General features: G+C 42.3%; 1 pseudogene; it reads right to left on the bottom strand.

Annotated features, from left to right (window-relative positions):
- Positions 1 to 13,673: 13,673 nt before the first annotated feature.
- Positions 13,674 to 13,823, bottom strand: LOC122795129 (annotated as a pseudogene).
- Positions 13,824 to 18,108: the final 4,285 nt, after the last annotated feature.

The following is an 18,108-nucleotide window of genomic DNA, read 5'->3' as shown; positions in this document are numbered from 1 at the left end:
CAGGAGAGGACCTAGAACTGAACCCTGCGGTACTCCACTTGTCACTAGTCTGAAGTTGGATTTGGAGTATGTTACTTTCACAGTGTGGGTTCTGTCAGTGAGCCAGTTGGCAACCATCTTGTGACATAGGAATTTATACCTAGTTTAGTGAGTTTATCTATAATTCCAGAGTGGGGAATGGTGTCAAAAGCCTTGGCTAGATATAGATAGGCTGTGTGAACCACCTTACACTCATCTACAGCTTTGGTGACTGCTTCAAAGAAGTCAATCAGGTTTAGGAGACATGATCTGCCTTTTACAAACCCAAACTGGGTGGGGTCCAGAGTTTGGAGATTACCAATGTCTTTGTTTATAAGTTCCATGATGATACGTTTCATGCTCGTTAGGCTAATGGGGCGGTAGTTCCTGGGGTCCATGGTGGCTTCCCCTTTGTGGAGTGGGATAACTGTCACTGTGCACCATTCAGTGGGCACAAAGCCTGAGGTGAGACTATGACTGAACATGGTGCTTAGGTGGGGTGCCAGTTCATTCTGTAGTTCATGTAGAACACAGCCTGGGATGTTGTCAGGTCCCATAGATGCTGTGTTCTTGGCTTTGGAGAGTGTGGTTTTTACCTGTGCAGCCGTGATTACAGGAACTTTGCATTCCTCCAGTATAGAGATGGGCCCTTTAGCGGATGAGGGGGGGTAAAGTTAGCACTGAACCTATATGACAGGATGTTGGCAATATCAGTTGGTTCTGCATATTTAGTGCCATTGTGCTGTAACTCAGAGCAGATCTGAGTGTTGCCATTGAGAATCTTGACATAGCTATAGAATGTTTTGTGGCTGTCTTTAGAATCAGTGGCGGTTTTGTTTTCATAACTAGCTTTGGAGGATTTTATGAGGGATCTCAGTTCCTTACAGAGGCTGACCAGGAAGTTCTTCCACTCATGGAATTTTACTCTTTTTTGCAACAGTTTCCATCTTCTGTTGTAGAGTTTGTTTATGGCAGGGGACCACCAGATTGGCTTCCTTTTTTGGAGGATAGCATCTTGGTTCTGTTAGGGATAGCACGATCCATGTACTCATGTAATTGCTTATAAAGTGCATTTGTGTAGGATTCAGCAGTTGTACATCTATTTCCATCTGCATGAGTGTCGTGAAGTTTGCCACTTCTTTCTTAAGCGTGAAGTTGGCTTTGGAGAAATGTTTTACAGTGGTTTCCCTAACGGGGGGTGTACGCGGGATGTGGATGTCTAGGCTGATTGTGGTCGGATCTGAACAACGAGGAATTGACCTCTGCTGTGGAACACCAGTCACCCATGTTAGTAATGACCAGGTCTAGGATAATGCTGCCCCTGGTGGGGGTGTGGATAAGTTGATCTAAGGTGTTGGAATTTATGAATTCCAGAAAATGTTGAGCAAAAGAGTTGGTACCTGAGTAGTTTTCCCAGTTAATGGTGGGGTAGTTGAAGTCACCCATTATTAGGTTGTTGGGTTGAACCCTAATATTTTCCAGTGTATTAAGAAATGAGGAGTGGTAATCCTGGGGCATGGTGGGGGATCTATAGCAAGTTACAATTTGGATTTCAGTCTTGCCCAGAGTTAGTTGCACTTGGATAATCTCAGATGCATTATGCTGAGCAACTAGCCTGGAGGTGTGGATATCCTTAATGAATATGGACACGCCTCCACCTTTAGTGTTTCGGTCCAGGTTAGGTGGCCGAAAGGTGTGGTATGAATTGTAGCCTGGTAATGCAGGGGTGCTCTCTGGTATCAGGTCTCTGTCACTGCACAGATTTTGATGTTCTCCATTTTAAGGAGTGCCTCGAGTGAATGCATTTTGAGGTTTAGACTTCTAGCATTGAGTAGCATTACCCTCAGATTTTGCTTGCTTGTACCTGTTACGGTGGTGAGTTTGTCATTTAAACCTTGCCTAAAAAAGGCACTATAGGGGTGGCAAGAGCCTTAGCCAGTATCCGGAATCCCAATGGCGACAGGTGCAGGTCATCTTTGGCAAAGCATTGTGGTCTGTCGATCATGTCATCCCAGGCAGACAGATACTGGATCCCCTTAGAATGACACCAGAAGCTTAGCCAATTGTTGAAGTCAATCATTTTGTCCTTGTACTGTGGTATTCTGGGTGATGGCAGGATGCTACTCAGAGCTAGGGTTCACTCTATCTTTTTCCTCTTCTTCTTGGACTTCTGCTCTTTTGTTCCAATCAAATTTCAGGTCTTTAACCTTTTGTATATTGACCTCAGAGCCTTCTCTGGCCACTACTTGCAGCTTATTGTGGCCCCCAGTGGCTTATGCTGTGGTCCAACAGTTTAACTAGGGATGACTTTGCGATCTCTGATTTGACACCTCTGCTTACCAGCAGAAAGTCTACTTACATTGCATGCTGACCAGTCTTATATGCCATCTTATAACTGCCTCTCTTGGTAGCCATCCATGGCATTGACCAATATTAAGCCATTTGCCAGACATAAGTTTAGAATGGTCTCTCCATAATTATTTCAGTTGACCCAACAAAGTGGACTCAGGCAATCCTCCTATTCTGCTCTGTTAGCCCCAATACATGCATTCAGGTCTGCCCATTACAAGACCAACAAGCTTTGTCCCACTTTATGACAGGGATCCTGCCACTGCTGCCTCAGTGCCTGCTTTCCTTCACCATTGCAGCCCTACTCTGGAGAATAGGCGATGATTATGAAGACTTCTCTATCTTTACATGGGATTCCAATTGCCATGAGTCTATCCCTGAGTCTGCTGGCATCCCTCACTGTCCTCAGAAGACTGTATCACCACATTTCTGCTCTCGCTGTCTCTCTACTCTGTCCACCCCCCCCCCCCGAGTAGTAGACTCTTGATCCTAGGACAAGAGACTTGACTAAACTTCCCTTCCACACTATTTCCTGGATTCACAGGATGTCTAATCTTCTCCTTATCATCATGACAACTACATCCAAGCTGCATCCTATTTGTCAACCTATAGATTCAGTGTAGCAATTCTTAATTCATTTTTGGCTGGTTAAGTTTTTTCTTTGCACATTAATTAGTTTTGCATTCAGCCTTCGATCAACATAGTTATCCCAAGCAGCCCATTCTGGACAACTGGACACTGGCAGCTCAATAACGTTCTGCTGGGCTTTATGGTAGGCATCCACTGCTCAACAAAGATATATAGACCACTCCATCATCACCATAGATCCCTAGCATAGGTCAGAGTAGGTCACGTCCTTAATCTACTTAGCATTGGCACTATACCTATGTCACTTGTTATGACCAATATCACTTGACATGACCAAATCACTTAGAGCCAATATGCTTCTGAGTGACTTACCCTAACATGGAGTACAGCCTGTAGTCTATATTTTTCTGCCTAGAAAATACTGTTCACTATGGCTAATGCCTTAAGGGGATGTCTTATATGAGTCCTTTCTAACTATATTCAGCCTACTACTTCCAGCTTGACTTCCCAATGGCCTCTAAATCTCATCCCAAGCCAAACCTCCCTCCTACTCAGCCCACCCACCTCCTTCCAAAACAGGAACCACACCACTATCACCAAAACCATCAAAACCTAACCCACCTATGTCAAACTCACCCAAACAGCTTAAATTCATTCCTTAAATACTCTTAGCATCTATAATAAAATTTCACAACTCCATTCTTAGATCTCCCACAATACACCAGATATTCTTGCCATAAGTGTAACATGGCTACAAGCCCATATACTTGACTCTAAAATATCATCCCCTGGGTATAATAACATCAGGGCTGACAGAACTCAAAAAAAGGTAGAGGAGTAACTTTACTATACCCGAACTATCTTGAAATCCTACCCCATAATAAACCTATTTCCAAATTCCTTAACGCTTAACACTTCATCTACCATCTTAAACTAAATAACCATAAGCAACTATGTACTACAGTACTCCATATTCTCCCAGGTAATGATGCTACAACCCTAGAAAACATCCTAAACTGGATCTAACATACAATTTTTGATGAAAAGATAATCCTAGGAGACATTAATTTCGAATGGCAGATTATCTCCACAAAAATATCCATCAGCTAGCCTAAACCCGTTTGGATCGACTCAACTCATTTCTTCCCCCCACATGTTATAACTGTTTCAAAACAGTGGCTCAATTCTGTACTGGATATTGGTGTCCAGTTCCAGTAAGTATATCTCCAGTGGCACACTTTCTGATTCCCTCAGTGATCCCTTCCCTGTATATGCTAACGGATTTGATACCCATCATGGCAAACAATACTTACTCAGAACTTCCTGTAACCTTACTAATGTATACCCTAATACAAAACAGAATTCTAAGCTCCTTTAACTGGCCTATCTTGAAAAATATTCCACACAATAAAGCTGTACACAAATGTTACTCACTTTTTTTGAAAACCCTCAACAGTCTTGCTCCAAATAGAACAAGAGAATAACTATATTCCTTGTTTATCCACTCAAAGCAAACACCTAATGTATGAAAGACGAAAGACTTGGAAAGAATGGTTAAAATACAGATCTTCCCAAAACCTACAACACTTTAAAGAACTATGTAACTGTACTAAAAGACATATTATCACAGACAAAAAAATCTGCTTCAGTAACCCCTTACTAAATCAGTCTTCCAGCCCTAAAAAATGTTGGCCTTCTATTAAAAATATACTCCACCCTGGAACATCCACCACTCCTAATCCTGGCCCAAATAGCACAGCCTATGAAATAGGTGCTCAATTTAACACACATTTTATAAAAAGCATTAAAACCCTTCCTCAAGATTTTCCTCCCAAAAGTCTAGACATGCCCTCTGCTCAGACAGCAAACAAACCCAGTTTCACCCTAAAACCCATCCCACCCTCCTACATCAAACTGCTGCTTCTTAAACTGAAACCCTTTTCTCCTTCAGTAGGTAATCTCCCAGCAGAATACCTCAAGCTGGCTGCCAGTTCTATATCCAGTCCTGTGTCTCTTCTAATTAACAGCCTCTATCAAGGAATCATACGTTCCTTCTCTATGGAAAAAATTCTTCATCATCACCCTTCATAAAAGAGGAACCTCATCTGATATAACCAATTTCAGACCTATCGCAATATTATCCTCTTTGTCAAAAATTCTGGAGAAGTACATTCACAAGCAATGTCTTCAATAAAATCTTCAGGAAACACTCCTGCCCCCCAAACAGCATAGTTTTAGACCCGCCCATAGCACTATCACATTAACTATCACAGATACTATTAGCAAAGCCAAATATGAAGACAGACTTATTTCCTGTATATTCCTTGATCTCTCTAAAGCTTTTGATCTAGTATAGCAACAAAAACTGCTCTTACCAACTGTCTTCCCTCAGACTATCACAACCCACACTACTATGGTTTAACAACTACTTAACTGATAGATACCAGTCTGTTAAATAGCTCTCCACTTTCTCTCCTTTCCTTCCTTCCTGTCAATACAGGTGTGCCACAGGGTTCCATTCTCAGCCCTCTACTCTGTAATATATTCACTAACAATCTACATAAATCCTCTCAGCAAGCTTCCCTCATACAATACGTAATGACACAGATGTGTGCATTCTCCAAGGTGAGGAGAGCATGGAGGTAGGCGAGTTTCTTTAGACTCCTGGCACATTAGCAGTAACACCTTTAGATTTCCTTGGGTAGATCTCAGTTCCTTGTATGGCCTTTCAGACATGCTACATGCTATAATTGCTGGTCTCTCGTGTTTTTTTTTTTTTTTTTTTTTTCATTAAGTGCTTTCAAGCATACTTTTCAATCTCCAAGTATTAAAAATCATAGCACTGATCTTTAAAAATCATAGCAGAGGGTCAAAATAAGGATCACTTTCGTATTTTTAGAATAGGAGGTCTTTATAAACCACACCATATATAATTAGTGGTAGGAAATCTTCGTACATGCTTAGTTTATTAATTTAATAAGGTATGTACCCATAAACAGATCTGACTTTATGTGGAACATCAGCATGTGGAGGAGGAGCAAGGCTAAGTTTGAGAGCTAAAATCATACTGCTATGAATAAATCAGTTAAGAGGTATGATGCTATTATGTACTATAGCCATGGTGTCTACAGTTCTCTCCAACCCACACATTAATACCAAAGTATCCCTGGTATGTAGTACTTCTCTTGACCCATGTATTAATAGAGAAATATCCCTATTATCAAGTGTTCCCCCAACCCAAAAATGACAAAGAATTATCCCTGGTGTCTACTTGTCCCCCAACCCCATGTTGCAAGCATTGTTCATTTGTCTAGGTGTTTGGAAGTATGACAGGCACCTCAACACACACACACACACACACACACACACACACACACACACACACACACACACACACACACACACACACACACACACACACAATGTGGTTTCATAATCCAAAATGCACACTGTATGTTTTTTACATAGCCATCCTATCATCATCGCAGATCAAGTGTTATGGATAGCAGTGTTACAGTATTTGTAAGGTAAACCTAAAGACCAGACCTCAAGAAAATGACTCAAAGTTGTCCTTAATATGCTCCAGACAACTTATATTCCATTAGCGGCATGGCTGCTTGAGGGTATCCATTAGCGGCATGGGTGCTAGAGTGTATCCATTAGTGGCATGGGTGCTCGAGGGTATGCAAGTCTAGGATGGGCGTAAGAAGACAAAGTTGGCTTGTCCATCTTGGGCGAGGGAGTCAGCCTTGTCTCATTGCAATATGCAGCAAACACGCCTGGCTGGCTCAGTGTTGCATAAGTGGTGACCTGCTTAGTCAAGAGAGTTATCAAGTAACGAAGCATGCATGCATTTCCTGAGGGCAGCAATCAAGGCTGCTGCAAGGGGTCGTGAGCTAGGGCACACTCTCAAGCAGCAGTGTAAAGCTTGACCAATATCCTTGAGCTTCTCTCTGTCCCCAGACAAGGGTCAGACAGGTCCAGTACACCTGATGAACAAGGGAAGAAGCCGGTAACAGCTGACAGTCAGCTGTGGGGAAGGAAAAAAATAAAATGATCAGGACTAGAAGTTTCTCGCACATTAATAAACATCAGGTAGTACTAAAATCTAAAGCCTCACAGTGTAGGTGGCAACCTGTAGCTTCTAATTTTGACTACTTTGCTGTTTAAAATAAGCAATAGCTACTTTGAATCAGTAGTGCCAGCACACTCGCGGATATACCCTGAGGCCATTACCCTCACCCCCGCCTACTGGCTTCTCTATCTAACTAATCCTGTTCGGTTACTTTAATTGGCGTTACCTTCACTTGCCACTAGATGGCAGTAGAGTACCAAACAAGGTTTCTGGCTCACAGCTAAGGTTTTGATATGGCAGATACCTTATTTTAGCCAGATAAAAGTCCACCCTCTATGCTGTTCAAGAGCAGCATAACCTCCCTGAGCATTACGGGAGCAGAAGTCACTCTCAATAAAGTGACTATTTGGTTCTCACACTTAGCAATATTTATTTATGCCAGATAAGTTAAAGCTCACCTGAAAAGAACTGTCCCAGTATGGTTTACTGATTGGTTCTATTTGGTGTTTCACTTTCTTGCTGGCTGGCTCAACCCGCTCCGTTTGCCCTGCGGGCTCACTCCGCTCCCTTACCCCCAAATTTCACCCACCCCCAGAGGCCCTAAACTTATACATCTTGACCACACCTTCCTCTACATACAACAAATCAGATAACCCCACCAACCTCCATAATTAAAACCACACCCCTTACTCCACTTAACCAATCACAACTCTCACTACCTAGTACTGTATCTCTTTAAGTCCTCCTACCTACCACTAGAAATTATTCACCATGCCTTCCACAACTACCTCAACACTAACTAAAATGCTACTCACTACCACATTAGTATCTGTTATAACCTCAGCCTACCAATTAACCTCCTTTGAACACCTATACTACCCCCAATTCCACTTCCCACCTAAACAAACATCTACACTAACCCTCACTATCTTCCACAATAACATAAATATAATATCTACACCTACTTACATACTTGCAAAGTTCCACAGGCTGTCCCATATCAAATACTATAATCCCTCAACCAAGAAAGCTCAGTTTCTACTAAGTAATCTACATTATAAATTACATATTCTAAAAATACATTCCTTACAAAATGGTGACATCCATCCTAATCCAGGCCCAGCCAATGTCCTACCTTCTAGTCTTCCTATCACTAATCCCACTATCACACTCAGCCCTAATAAACTCCCCAACTCACTCCTGATAGCACATCTCAATATCCAAAGCGTCAATAATAAAGCACCTCTTCTTCATTCTCTCTTGCACATACACTCTTTTGACATTTTATGCCTCACATAGACTTGGTTAAAGCCAAAAACTCAAGATAATGAAATTATCCCACCAGGGTATAATATATTGAGATACGATCGTAAAAACAAAAAAGGAGGGGGAGTAGCTATTCTTTTCAATGATATGCTTAAAGTTACCACCTCACCCTATAACCCACCTAAAGATAGTAATGCCGAAATCCTAATTTCAAAGATTCAGCTAAATTCTAGTAAATCCATAAATATCATATGTATCTATCTACCACCTGGAAATAACATTAACTCCTTAGAAGATATTCTTAGCGGGGTCTCAGTAACTTCCCAAAAGGAAACTATAATCCTTGGTGATGTCAATATTGACTGGAAATGTATCAATACTGAGCATTCCACTTCTAACATTAACCTGCATGGCTTCTCTCAGATCATCACCTCCCCAACCAGAATTAACAAACCAAACCAAAAAGAGAGCACCTTAGATTGGATACTCATTAATAATCATCACCAAACTTATAGAGTAGGTATCTTCCCTAATGATATAAGTGACCACTGCTTGACCAATATAGTCAAGCAAAGATTAAATATCTCTCACCCAACAGTATACAGGACTATACATTCCAACAATGAATTTAACCAAACTCTATTCCAAAGCGAATTTAGTGCCTGTGATTGGACTAATCTAAAAACTCTCCCATTAGAAGAGGATCTCCAATACTTCAACTCTAAATTCTTAACTATCCTAGACCACCATGCACCCAAACATAAAATAAGAATCAGGGCAAAAACAGCCCCATGGCTCTCCAAAGACACCAGGGAAAAAATCCTACTCCGAAATAAAACCTGAACTAAGTGGAGAACTAGTAAAAGTACATCTGATCAACAAACATTTAGACATCTGAGAAATACAGCTAAATAATCTATACTCTTAGACAAAAAAAAACTTTTATTGTAAAATACAGAAAACACACCAAAATAACCCTCAACGATTCTGGGCAAGTATTAATAAACTCCTTTACCCAGGACACTCCAGTACACCAACCCCTATAGGAGCTAATGATGACACTCCCTTCCAAACTGCAAATAACTTTAACTTCTTCTTCACAGAAACCATCCAATCTCTAGCCAGTCAGCTACCCCCTGACATTTCCAGCCTACAACCCCCTAGGACTAGCACACTTCCTACCTTCCTACTACAACCCATCTGTACTAATTTCATTTTCAAACTCCTAGCTAAACTTAATCCTTGTACCCCTTCCGCTGACCAGATTCCTGCTGAATATCCGCAAAAAGCAGCTAAAGCAGTATCTTATCCTATAGCCATCCTTATAAATAGGACCATTCAGGAAGGTTCCATCCCTGCCCTCTGGAAAATATCACACATCATCCCCCTACACAAAGGTGGTAACTCCAACGACTATTCAAACTATCGGCCCATAGCCCTACTATCCCCCCCGAGCAAAAATAATGGAAAAATGTATTCATCATCAACTCATAGGCTATCTCACTCAACACAACATACTAGCCAAATGCCAACATGGCTTTAGGCCATATCATAGTACTACTACTGCTCTCTTATCCTTTACTGACACCATTAATAGATTCTGCAATAACAGCAAACTCTCTTCAGCTCTATTCATTGATCTTTCTAAGGCTTTTGATATGGTAAACCACTCCTTGCTTATTTATCTTCTCAAATCACTTTCTCTAGATTCACTATCTGTAAAATGGTTTAATTCCTACCTGAGCAATAGGCAACAGGCAGTGCTCTGGGAAAATAACCTATCATCTCACCTGCCAGCCACACTGGGTGTTCCCCAGGGCTCCATTCACGGTCCTCTCTTATTTTCAGTTTTCATTAATGATCTCTACCTAGCTATTCCCAGTGCTACTTGTATATAATATGTGGATGATTCGACAATAATCTGTACAGCCAAATCTGCACCTGAACTGCAATCCCAAACCCCGAAGGCATTTAACATAGTTGAGACATGGTTTTCAAAGCGGTGCCTCCTTCTGAATCCAAAAAAAATGAAACTCCTGCTCTTTACACCTACTCGCAGGTCAGTACCAATAGACTTCTCAGTCATCTCTAAACATGGCACCCTCATATTGCCAGACTCTACTACCAAACTACTAGGGATTACAATAGACAACAACCTTAACTTTGATACCCATATTAACAACACTATAAAATCAGTTAACAGAAAAATGGGCTCCCTGTATAAAATTAAACCCTTCTTAACACCAACAGCAAGAACTACCATTGCCCACTCCCATCTAATCTCCACTCTTCTCTATGCCTCACCAATATATACCAACCTATCTAAAAATAATCTTTTCAAACTAGTTACCTCCTATAACAGCATAGCCAGATTTGCCACTGGTACACCTTTCAGAACCCATCACTGTCATAATCTCAAACAACTCGGGTGGCTTGAACTACAAAATCAGCTTCAAATCAACCAACTTACAACTGCCCATAAGATCCTTTACCAACCTAACAACACTCCAATACTCCGAGACCTCATTACCCCTTATAGAAATCTTAACACCTTGCATTCATCAAATAAACTACTAATTAATCAGTAAGGCAAACAACATAGCAGGTGACTCTCTGTTCTCAAATACAGTTGGGGAAAAGTGGAACCTTCTACCGAAAGAACTTACTTCCCTTCCTTCCTTATCACTTCAAACAAAAAAATAAAAATTTTCCTGAAAACTCACCGGCTTTGTCCTTGTAGTTACCCTGACTAAACAATCATTACTGTCTCTAGTATCTTTACTAAGTCCACTCGCTCTTCTAATTACTGTGCTTTAGTGCAACATGAAAATACATATGCAAAAAATTTGAAGCTGTATTAGCTACTAGTAAATGTTAAAAATTAGCTCTAAATATTGTAATTAGTCTTTATGAAATGTGTAGAAATATTTCTTCTGTGTCTGTTGTCTTTGTAACATTATGGATCTTGTCTGTTCATGTCTGTTTTGAAGCTTATCTCCCCGGGCCTCTACTGAAAATGGATATGTATCCAGTTAGACTAGCCTGGTCAACAAATGTAAAATAAAATAAAATAAAATAAAAATAAATAAACTAAATATAGGAGCTTAACATACACCAGCTATATACCCTCTATAAAACAAAATAACTTCCTGACTAAATCCCAGAATATAAAAATAAATGAAAATATAGTCTTTAGAGGAAATTTTCAACTACTCTAACACTGCCTGCTTAAATTACTGAACATAAAATAATTATGCCCAAATATTAACTAAGTTAATCAGAACCAGGGTCGGCCTTAAGCCAAGTGGTGCCCTAGGCAAAAGGGCTCAACAGTACCCCTCCCACACCACCTGGTGCCCCCATCCTGTTCTAGTTACATCATCCAGTTTACTGGAAAGGTGCCCCTGCTACAGCGGCACCATAGGCGGACGCCTAGTTGGCCTATGCCTAAGGCCGACTATGATCAGAACAATTTTGGAAGGCACATTATGAACTCCAACTAGGGACAGTAATATCTTAAACAACTAAGGATCTTTGTCAAACCCATGATTATACACTCCATAAATAATACATTTCTTGACATCGACATCTTCCACCTAATAGTAAAATGATACTCAAAAATAAATAAACCTCCCTTCTTAAACTTTACCAGTGGAAACTATGATGAAGTTAAGCATTTATGTATGAAAACAAACTGGAATGCTGTCTATAATGATCCCATAGATATAGCTATAGCTACAGACATAGATATAGATATTTATATCATTGCCTTCTGCATTCAAAATATTTACTAATAAAGCATAAAACCACACATAAATTAAGAAAAAATGCAAAATAAAAAATAAAAAGCAGTAAAAAAATCACTGAATATACAACAGAAAAAGAGTTACTACTTAGCTTTCCAAAATTGTTTCAACCATAAAAACAAATCTAAATTAAAGTGCAGAAAGAACTTACTTGTCAAGTCTTCTAAATCTGTATTCAGTTATAAACTTAGTTTTACATTGAAGTTAAAAAGCAATAATAAGGTATTCTTTAATTACAGCAGAAAGCTAAAAGGGAAAATTGTGAATATGGGGAGCAGAAAAAAGAAGTTATGTCTTACCACAATGTTCCATCTGTGTTGTTGATCTTCGTTCATTCATTACTGATGGGTTATCAGTTCTGTCCTCGGAACTGAGCCAGCCAAATATCAAGCTCACATCAGCCAAACACTCTCGAGTCAAGGTCCTACCCAGAATGCTCTGCTCCCTGTTACCTCAGATCGAGTTTGCAAGTTGATAGACAAAAGTAGAGGCTACCTCTGGTCATAACAGACCTACAATAAAGGAGTATATGAAATCAACCAGGAACCTCCGGAGGGGGATGGAGGGTGGGAAGTAATGAATGAATGAAGATCAACAACACAGATGGAACATTATGGTAAGACATAACTTCTTTATCTGATGTTGTATCTTTGTTCATTCCTTACTGATGGGGCACAGTCCCCAGCTACCTGTATCCTTGGGTGGCCCTCATGGAATGACATTCCTGAGCACCATGAAGCCAAAAGAATCTCTACTTCTGGAGGCCAAATCCAATTTGTAATGAAGAATAAAGGTATGAGGTATGAGGTTTGGCCCAAGTCGCACCTGAGTAAATATCATTGAGGGGAGCCTTAGCATGGAAAGCTGCTGAAGTTGCCATAGATCTTGTAGAATGAGCGTTCACTCTGTGAGGCAAGGTGACATTGTTTTTGTTGTAGATAAAGGTAATACAATTCCTCAAACATGAAGCCAATATAATTTTTGATACAGGATGACCTTGTCTTGGTCCAGAAAAAGCCAAAAATAGTTGGTCTGATTTACGGGTAGATTTGGTTCTGTCCAGATAAAATCGTATTTGTCTATGAACATCCAAGGAGTGCAGGCAATACTCTCCCTTGTTAGAGTGGTTAGGAAATAATACTGGAAGGTCAATAGACTGGTTGATAGAATGCTCTGACACCACTTTTGGTAAAAAGGAAGAATTAGCTCTCAGTGATACCCTATCCATATAGGAGATAAGATAGGGAGATTTGATGTATAAGGCTTGAAGTTCTGACAAGCATCTGGCCGATGCGATTGCAATTAGAAACAAAGTTTTCCAAAAGAGATATTTTACATCACATGAAGACGCAAAGGGGGAAGCTGTTACAGCTTGCAGAACCAATGCCAAATCTGAAGGTTGTACCGGTTCTCTAAAGGGAGGTTTTAAGTGAAGAACCCCCTTCAAGAAAGTTTTACAGAGTATATGTGAGATAAGCAAAGAATCCTGAAAACCAATGTGGAAATTTAAAATGGCAGCTAAATGCACACAAATTGTAGAGGCAGACACCCCAGAGTGGAAAAGATGTGATAAGTAATCCAAAACCACTGAAACTGGGCCTGACAAGGCGTCTAATTGTTTATTCACTGCTCATAGAGAAAACATTTTCCATTTATTGAGATAGAACTGATAAGAAGAACAAATACTACACTTGATCTTAGCCAAAAGGCCAAGAAGTGATTTAGTCTGGTGGACGATTTATGAGATGCAATAAGAATATTGCGCACAGGGGACGAGAGGTTTTCCTGCTTGGCAATCATTGGAAGTGGAGAAACCAAGCTGTCAGTTTCAGGGTTGTTAGATTGGGGTGAGTCAGACCCAGCAGATGGGAGATCAATGTTGGGGATGGATTGAGGATCTACAGTTGCTCTAGCAGGTGAGGCCAGAGGAAGGGGAACCAGACTTGTCGAGGCCAATATGGAGCAATGAAGATCACTTTGCTTTTCAACTGTCATGCTTTCTTCAGGAATTGGGATATGAGGGGAAGAGGAGGATAAGCATAAAGTAGACCCGAGGGTCAAGCGTGGACTAGAGTGTCTCTCAGTGAATATCCCCAAGGGGAATCAGGGCAAAATAGTTGCTGCACTTGTAGTTGGTTGGGGAGGCGAATAGGTTGCAGCAAGGCTGGCCCCAGCGGTTGAAGATTCTTGTTGCTATCATAGGGTTGAGGGACCACTCGTGAGGTTGTAGAATGCACCTACTCAATTTGTCCACTATCATGTTGGAACTTCCGGGAATGTGCATTGCAATTAGAAAGCGGTTAGAAGCTATCACCCATTGCCATATTCTCAAGGCCTCTTGACATAACGGGTAAGATATGGTGCCCCCTTGCTTGTTGATGTACTAGACCACTAACATGATGTCTGATTGGATCACAATAGTCCCTGATGGAAGGATGGAATGAAATGCTTGCAACACTAGTAGCACAGCCCTCATTTTCAGGACATTGATATGCAAAAGGAACCTCTGTCTCCGACCAGCTGCCTTGGACCGAGTTTCCCCTGACATAGCTCCCCCACACCATTAGGGAGGTCTCCATGGTCACCGTGGCTTTCGACTGAAGGGGCAAGACCATTGTTGGGGATTTCGAGATGTCCACCAGAGTAAGTCTTGCTTGAATCTCTGAGTTACACTTATCTGAAAAGACAAAGGATGTTGTAGAGGGTACCACTGAGTGAGAAGTAACCACTGAAAGAGCCTCATGTGGAATCTGGCTGAACCTGTTGCCTTATTCTTTGAAGCTTGTGGTCCAGAAGAGATGCTGTGAAATTTCTTTTGTCCAACAGTACCCCTATGAATTCCAAAGACTGAGCTGGGGTTGTCTTGGACTTCTCCCAGTTTATAGTGATTCCCAGGTATTGTGCTGTGAGGAGAGTGTAGTGCAAGGCTTCTTCCAGTAGACGCTTGGTGGGGGTGGTGAGGAGCCAGTTGTCTAGTTATGGAAACGCCTGGAATATTTGAAGTTGCAAGTGAGAGATAACCACTGCCATGCATTTGGTGAACACTCTGGGGGCTGTAGAGACCGAAGGGCAGAGCTCAAAATTGGTAGTGACCGGCTTCTATGCAGAAGCTGAGGTATCTTCTTGAGTGTTTGCCCATTTTTATGTGGTAATACGCATCTTGAAGATCTACAGAACACATCCAATCATCTTCTTCCAGGAGAGGAAGGATAGACTGAACCATGACCATCTAGAATTTCTCTGTTTTTACAAATTTGTTCAGTGTGCTGAGATCCAGAATTGGTCTCCAGTCCCCTGTCTTTTTTGGCACTAAAAAGAACCTTGAGTAAAAAACGGATCCCATCTGGTCTGGGGGGACTGTCTGGTTGACTCATTTTTGTAGCAGCTTTTGAATTTCGTGTGCTGCTGCTTCCCTTTGACTGGGTGGAATGTTGGGTAATACTCTGGATGAGGTTGGACAAAGATGGAAGGGGATGCTATAGCTCCTGGATATTATCCAAGAGTCGGTTTTTATATTTCGCCAGGCAACCGGGTACAAGGAAAAATGACCCCGACCTCTTCCAGATGTGAGCAGTCAGGCAACGCTTCAGGAGTGCTGAAAGGGGCATCTTCCATTGGAGTTTCCCCCTCTGCCTCTAGGGGAGAACTAGGCACATGCATTACAGAAAGAGCCCTGTGATTTCCTGTGCCACATCTTCCTGCTCCTCTGATTTCTAGAGTAGAATCATTGAGGAGTGGAGTGTCTGACACCAATGGCAGATAGGGTCTTGCCATCTTGCCTGCACCTTGCCAGCATATCTTTCACTTTAGGGCCAAACAAAGAAGCGGCCTTGATGGGAGCATTCATGAAGGAAGCCTTAAAGGAGTCTGCAAAGGCGCATCCAGGCATGTCATCTCGTGACTATACCCATAACTGCCACTCTAGCCACTCCTTCCATTGCATGAGAAATAAGACACATGAAAGAATTGGAAATTGACTCTAGGGTGGCTATCTGAGAAACGACGTTGTCACGGACCTCATCAGAAACAGTTCCTGCCAAGGTTTCAGAGAGTTGGTTGATAAGATTCCTCTGGAGCCTCGTAAAGTATGCCAAATAGTTCAAAGACCTTACAGTGAAGGTCGATGAAGCAAACACACACTTCCCTAGTCTGCCTATTGCCCGGAACTCCTTGTTGGGTAGATGGACAGTTTGGTTCTCTTCTGCCAAATCCTTCTTAGTTGCAGCCGCCACCACCATGGCATCTTCTGGAAGACCTCGTGACCAATGGGGATAATCAGCTGGGGGCAATAAGATTTTATCAGGCCTCCGGGGTATCGCTTCCAGAATATCAGGAGCCTTCCATGTGTGCTGGACAATAAGCTGGCTGGTGGGGTAACCCAGAAGGTAGGGGGGCAGGCATAAAAGGCCTGCAGGAATATGGTTTCCTCAGAGGAAGGATTAGGGGACTTCCAGTCACCCCCTCTGTCTAAGTTTCTCGAGGATGTTACCAAAGGACACCTCATCAGAGGGTGACCATGGGGACCCTTCTACGTCATCAAAGTCCGTATCTTCAGTCAACGACTCCTCAGTGGAGTCTATGTGCTTCCTCTTGCACGATGGTTTGCGGGCTACTTCCTCAGTGGGAGGTTCTGGGGAAGACTGCAAAGATGGGGTCTCCTGAGGAGGAGAAACCTGAGGCTCTTGTGCCCGGTATCCGGCGGTTGTGGCTTGTGAGAGTTGCGGCACAGATGGGGGAGAGGACACCGACATGTGGGGTTTGCCAGCAGAGGCAAGCGCCCTCTCCATGGCCTGGAAGGCTGGCCCACTCAAGTAGGGATGGGAGCCCAGAACCGAGCAAAACAACCTCGGAACCGGGGATACACCCCACCCCAATGAGCCGACCCCCAGACCAGGAGTCTCAAGAGGACTGTAAAGCTTGAGAGAGGGAGGATTCCTAGAGGGTGCCATAGAAAAAATTGGTATGGAACCAAGAATGCCCTCTCCCACGGCACAGTCACTGGCCTGAGAAGAGCCTGAAGCCCAGTGCACAGAGGGCCACAAGCAGGGGCGGCTCGTGGTATCGGACTGCCGGACTGCAGCCCCCCCATCTAGAAAAAAAAAAGAAAAATCTGTAAAACTAAAAAACAAACAGAAAAAAAAAAAAACACGAGTCTAGACTGCAGTCCGGATAGAGAAAGACAGGTACCCAGCAATCATTGCTGCAAATGCACCCAGGAATCAGTGCCGGGACGACCGCACAGAAGAGGAGGTCTGGACTGCTATGGCTGCAGGCAGATCCAATCAGGATTGAGAGAGGTGAGCTGCTCTCATGGGACTTTCATTGCGCGGGCTCATTCAGGAGGTAGGTGTAGCAGGTTTTGGTCGCTGGCTGGATTTTGCTGCTTCAGGTCACTGGATTGCTCAGGTGGTTTTGCTGCTTGGTCAGACATAAATCAGGTAAGTGAGTGTGTTGCTTCAGGTCATTTTACTGCTTGTATTTAGGTGTTAGGTTGCTTCAGGTCATTTTGCTGCTTGGTCGCTGGCTGGAGGATTTAAGTGTGTGTGTGTGTGTGTGTGTGTGTGTGTGTGTGTGTGTGTGTGTGTGTGTGTGTGTGTGTGTGTGAAATGCCCCAGTTACTATATACTGGTGGCTAGAGAAAGCAAATGGTGGTGAATAGAGATACTCAGGCTTGAACCCTGTACCTTGGATGCAGGTGGCAAGGACCTGAATTCCCTATCCACCACCATTTCTAAAAGAACTTGCAGATTTTTGCCTCATATTTGTTCTGTTCCTCATAAAATCTGTGGTTTCTGTATCTACATTTTTCCTTGCAAAGTCTGCAGTGTGGTGGTGCACTGGTAGCATTGTTGCCTAACAACTACAGGTTCTCTGGTTTGATTCTTGGCTGGGGTGCCTTCTGTGTGGTGTCTGCATGTTCTCTCATCTTGCAAAGATGTGATTGGCATTTCTCTCTGCTCTGCTGAAAATTGTCTTTTGTTCCAAGTCAGACTAGTTTCCTGGTTA

Source organism: Protopterus annectens, chromosome 2.part1 (genome assembly GCF_019279795.1).
Source record: "Protopterus annectens isolate FY-2018-M chromosome 2.part1, PAN1.0, whole genome shotgun sequence".
NCBI classification, from domain to species: Eukaryota; Metazoa; Chordata; order Ceratodontiformes; family Protopteridae; genus Protopterus; species Protopterus annectens.
Note: the sequence above shows the minus strand (reverse complement) of the source record. Positions and strands in the feature narration are given on the sequence as shown.